We start from the raw sequence: 6,242 nt of genomic DNA, 5'->3' as shown, positions 1-6,242 counted from the left end.
TTTGTGCTATATTCAGACTTGTACATATAATTTATACTTAACAACACCATTCATATTAAACTGTGTGCTGCATATGTATGGGCTTCAGAAAATAAGCTACACATGTGATCCTATGCTGAGACCATTGTGTGACAAGAGTCGTACATCGTCAGAAGATCAGATTATATTATATTTAGTATTCGAAATGAGATGATTGTCATGGGTGTGGGACATGTCAGAAAGTGTAAAGTAAGAACAATATAACATTTGAATATAATACTCACTTATGCATGAGACTGTCAAGGTATGTGAATATATTACAGTAAACTGGAACTGCTAATACACTGTCTGAATGAAACACAGTAATGCAGTTTCAATAAATTTACAAAATCTTGACTATTGTGACCAAAGGAAATCTAACAGACATTTTTCCTTACTCTGGTCAAAGAGTCCCTGTTAAGATAAGTCTTCCAAACTCTGGTTAAACTGAGATTTATCTGAAACCAAGTTTTTAGTGTTTGCTGGCAATTAATTGAAAATATGTGTTCCTGAGTATTGGATCACTTTTTGGACTAAGGTAAATGATTTTAGTTCCTTATGTAGATTGTTCTTATTTCCAGTAGTGATACTGTGTGTTGAGCTATTGGTTGGAAATAGAGACATATTATTTGAGACAAATTTCATCAGGAAATAAGTATACTGAAAAGCAGTGCTTAGAATACCCAGTTCCTTGAACATGGTGTACTTGAATTTACACCACAAATATGTCTTATCACATGCTTTTTCACAATAAAAACTTTTGCATTGTTTGACAGATTACTCCAAAATATGATCCCATATGATGTAATAGAACGATAGTAGCCAAAGTATGCAAGTCTTTTTTATTAATATTTCCTACATATGAGATCATTAACATTGTACTTACAGAATTGTTTAGATGCTTCAGCAATTCTGTGGTATGCCCTTCCCAACTGACTTTATTGCTGAGTTTTAATCCCAGAAACTTAATACTGTCAACCTCTTCTATATGCATGTCTTCATATTATTTTACACAGAAGCTGGAAGGAGATGTCTTACAGATTCCAAACTGCATATAGCAGGTCATTTTGAAGTTTAATGACAGTGAGTAAGCATTAAACCATTTATAAATGCCAGTGAAAGTTTGATTAGAAGCCATTTCTAAATCTGTACTTGACATGCTATTTATTGCAATGTTTGTATCATCTGCAAATATAACAAATTTAGCATCTGGCTCTGTAACAGATGAGAGGTCATTAATGTACACAGGACAATGCAATGGACCCAAGATGGAACCTTGAGGAGCATCACATGTTATTAGTTCCCAATCAGATGAAGACTGATTGCTTTCTCCACAGCTATTTTGCAACGACGCCCTTTGTTTCCTCTTAGTTAGGTAAGACTTCAACCATTTTGCAGCACTGCCAGTGACACTATAGTATTCAAATTTTCTTAAGAGATTGCTGTGATTCACACACTCAAAGTCTTTTGACAGGTCAAAGGAAATGCCAGTAGCCTCTAATTTGTTATTTAAGGAATTAAGTACATCTTCAACATTTTCACTATATATGTAAATAGTCTTCTCTGTATCGAAACCCTTAAGGAACCCAAACTATGACCTGGACAATATATTATTTATCGTCAGATGTTTAAGAAGATGTCTGAACACGACCTTTTCGAATGTTTTTGATGAAGCTGGAAAAAGTGAAATGGTTGATAGTTTGATGGTATCTCTCTCTCTCTCCTCCTTCTTCTAAAGAGGATTAACTTCAGAATATTATAGCCAATCAGGAAATGTTCTGCTGATAAGAGATTGATTGCACAAATAACTTAGGACAGAACACAACTCACATGATTACTTCTTGATTAACTTCAATGATATGTTATCATATCCACTATAATTTTAAGTATTTTATGATGGATGCTACTTCTTTGGGAGAAGTGAGTGCCATTTCCATTTTACTGAAGTTATTTGTAGAGTCTGAGCTTAGATATGCTATTGTACTTGTTACTGAACCTCATAACCCCAAGCTGTCAGTAATGGAAATAAAGTTTTCGTTTAACAGCTTTTCAACACTACATGCACTTGTTACCAGTGTCTCATTTATTTTTAGGGCTATATATTCCTCTTCTTTTCTAATCCCACCTGGTCTCTGGCTTCACTACGTCCCATATAATTTTCATTTTGTTGCCTGATGTAATAATGCTTTTCTTATAATAAAGCTGCTTAGATTTCCAGATTACTTCTTTCAATATTTTGCAGTATTATTTGTAACTCATTACAGTGCTAACATCAGATGTGTTCCTAGACAGTAGATACAGTCGCACACGATACCTTTATTCCTTGTGTAATCCATGGTTTATTTTTAGACATGTTTGATTTGAGTTACCTGTAGGGGAAAAAAAATTCAAATGAGGAAATAATTTTACAGAGGAGTGCTTTCTATTTCCCAATCGAGTCAGAAGTATTGCAAACAACTGCCCAGTTCATGTCTTCAAGCAATCTTCTAAAATTCTTGATTTTTGACTGATTTATTACCCTACTGTACTCAGATTTAATGGCTGTCATATCCTGACAAATTTCAGTATTTAACCTAAGATGCTGTATCTCATGATCAGAGAGACCATTTACTATTGGTTTTATGATATGACATTTTTCTCTAGATTTGTCTACAGAAATATTATCAATAGTAGTCTCAGAGTATTAACATACCCTAGTGGCAAAGTTCACAGCATGAATTAAACTGAATGGCAATCTTCTGGGTTTTCTGCAAACGCAGTTCTACTGTGATACAGACAACAGGTACATCATAGTGTGGGAGTGAAATGGCATGGCAACTGGAAATCGACTCGAAAGCTGAAGTATGGGGGGCAGCATGATTCTTGTGGGGAAACAGTGTAAATTGTACGCATTTCATAATATCCCTTCCCCAAGTTAATTGAAGATATATACTAATTCTTTCTTGTATGAATGTGTACTGTACTGGACGTTTGTGCTGATAAAAAAATGAAAAAAACAAGAAGTTAATTGCAGGACTTTTCCTAAGAAAAATCTTGAAGATTCTTCAAAAATAATAATAATTATTATTATTGTTATTTTTGTATCTCAAGCAATAGGGATTCGTTGGGGGGAAGAAGTCTTCTGAATCTCGGCGATGTCGATCCCGGGACTCCACAGCTGTGGCGATCGATGATGTAGTATTGATGGTTCTGCACAATCTCAAAGAAAAAACGGGAGGGGAATGAAAATGGCAGCAGATCCTTAATCACTGTAGTGAGAATAAATTAATGTCTGGGCTATTAAATGTTACTTTTGAGAAAAGGTGGCAATGTCACTCGTCATGGTTTTGATCTGTGTTATTATCAATTCGATGCAAGCTTATGAAATTATTTTAGGCACAGGATGTAAATCTTGCTGGTAAAACTTAAACTTATGTAATGTCCAATGTGAAGCGTCACGATTTTAAAAGAATGAATTACCTTTTCCTGTTTTGTTGTCTTTGATGATGATTATATTCGCCTTTCAAATTAGAATGGTTTTAATCCTCCCATCTTTTCTTTATAGAAACCACAGTCTAACACAACAGTTGCGACACTTCACCTCGATTTTGTAGCCTACAGCGCCAGCAGCGCCCCGAGCGTCCAGTAACTTAAACTGTGAGTTCAGCGCGATCATGAAAGCGAATAGTGCTTGTTTATTTTGATTTCTACAATGGTTTTTACTAGCGGGAGCGTTTGTAGCGCAATAAATTGCAGCAACACCAGGAAGAAGACACCAAAGCTGTATTTTTTAGGTTTCCTAAGGATCCTGAGAGGTATGTAGACACCACTTTGTATCCAGATACCAATTTCAACCTTTTGATGAGTTTTTACTTGTTCCACATATGCGATTTTTTAAGAACTGATGAAATTCATTACCATAAATCATAGCATAAACGTTGTATTGTACATTTAATTTCCTTCACTTAGACAGATTTTATACAAAGTATTGGAGAAGATTGCTATTTTTAATTGTATATGCCAGATGCATGTGTTTTTGTTCGCATTTTTCTCAGTTCTGCATTTTCTTCAATTTTGTGTTTGTGAGGTCTGTATTGCACTACAACATAAAATAGGAGTTTCACTGGTATGATTCCTCACAAGCTCATAAAATCTTCAGAAATATTACAATAGTAAGAGATGACACATATCTCACTATAATTTGTTTTGTGTAACTTTTCCAAATCTTTAAAATTTTAATTGCAATTTTGTAAAAATTAACTTTCCAATAAAGTAAAACTATTTCTTGATTACCCTAACATCATTTCAGATGATGTGGCAGATACGACAAATTAATCCTAGATCAGTCATTGTTCAATGCTGTCTTTCAAGACTGATGTAAAGTTTATTTTGGTCTTGATTAATACACTGAAAGTAAAAGAAGAAAATAGTGCCACTTATGATATTTGAAATGTAGGAATACTATAAGCTTCTTCAAAGATGCAGAAAAGAGTGCAGACTGAAACAAATGTAACTGCAGTGAATCTGAGTTTTAACCCATTGACAAGAGAATAAAATCAAAGCTATGTTATTTAATTACAGGGTAGTCAAGAGTGTCTCACAGATGCTGTATGTCATTTTGTGGGTTGATCTTTCACATTTGTTGCGCTTGGGCAATCAGATCAGCACATGGTACTGGTAATACTGGATTTATCATCCCATAATATAAGTGCTCAATGGGAGAAATATCTGATGATTTCATGGGCCAAAGCAACTGGTTGACTAAATGTAGTGCATGCTGAGTGACAGCAGCAGGTATGTGGACATCTGTTACCCCGCTGAGAAACACTGCCCTGAGTAATGAAAATTAATGGCAGCACAATTAGGTCAATTCTAAGTCTTACATATGAATACAAGGTTCTTGGAATAACAAGTATAATGCTTCTGCTATTGTAGGAAATAGCTCCCAGACCATAACTCCTTGTTTAGGTCTAGTGTCTCTACATCAGCAACAGGCTGGTTGCATCATTGGCTGCCATTAGAGTCAAGACAGAAATGACTCTCACCTGAGAACACAACAGATTTTTAATCTCCCCTCGAATAAGCTCTAGCTTTACACTCCTGAAGTTGCAGGTGGAACTGATTTTGATTGGAGTGGACACTGCAGGGTATCTGTCTAAAAGCTGTCCCTCAATTAAGCAGCTGGATACATTTCATGGTGTCATTGCGGAGTCAGAAGAAACTCTAATGGCTTTTGCAGATGCTTTATGGTACAACACAGTCATACCACAAATACAGCAGTCTTCCCTCTCAGTAGTGGACAATGTGCAGCAACTCACGGGAATTCTTGAGATAGTGGCTTTCCAACAATAATAATCTTTGGTTGCGTCACTGCCAAATCTTTCTGCAATATCATGGAAAGAAGATCCGCCTTTATGGCCTTGATCAAGCTCTGTGGGCTGTTGGAACTGTCTTCTTCAACCTGTTAAAGACATGATTGACTCCCACTGACCTCTCAATGTCAAATCTGGGCAATAAGTAAGGAAACGCTATGCATTTATAGTAAATTTGTGTAAGGAAGCAGGCGTGTTTAATAAATTAGGGAGAAATGAGTAGAAAACTGTAACTTTGGATATAGGTATAATTGAATAACTATAAATAGTTTCAAATATAAGGGTTTCAGATAATTTTAGGTATTATTAGTTAATGTATTACTATGATTTTGGGTTCATTTATTTGTTATTTTATGTGCTAGATGCTCCCGGAGTGCTGCAATTTATTGCGCTACAAACGCTCCCGCTAGTAAAAACCATTGTAGAAATCAAAATAAACAAGCACTATTCGCTTTCATGATCGCGCTGAACTCACAGTTTAAGTTACTGGACGCTTGGGGCGCTGTAGGCTACAAAATCGAGGTGAAGTGTCACAACTTCCATTCAACATGCTTATGTCATCACCAGTAATTCCTTGGAGTCTGCAGCACATGTAGTCCGCCATGGAGCCCCTCCATGGTGAAGTGCTTGGGCTACATAACAATTCAAGAAGTTCTCTGTATGGATGTTTTAGAGAACAAAGGAGAGGGTAGAGATAGAACTGCCATGTTTATATGCCTAATGTACAAGCTGTTAAATGTTCACATTCTAAGTTGGATAATAAATCCAAACTTTGTTCTGTGTACATGACCTTTTACTTCGTAGTAGAAGCTGTATTACGTAATAAATGTCTGGCATAGGCAAGAGTTCCGATTGACATACACAGAAACTGAC

The sequence above is a fragment of the Schistocerca piceifrons genome, chromosome 2 (genome assembly GCF_021461385.2).
Source record: "Schistocerca piceifrons isolate TAMUIC-IGC-003096 chromosome 2, iqSchPice1.1, whole genome shotgun sequence".
NCBI lineage: Eukaryota > Metazoa > Arthropoda > Insecta > Orthoptera > Acrididae > Schistocerca > Schistocerca piceifrons.
Note: the sequence above shows the minus strand (reverse complement) of the source record.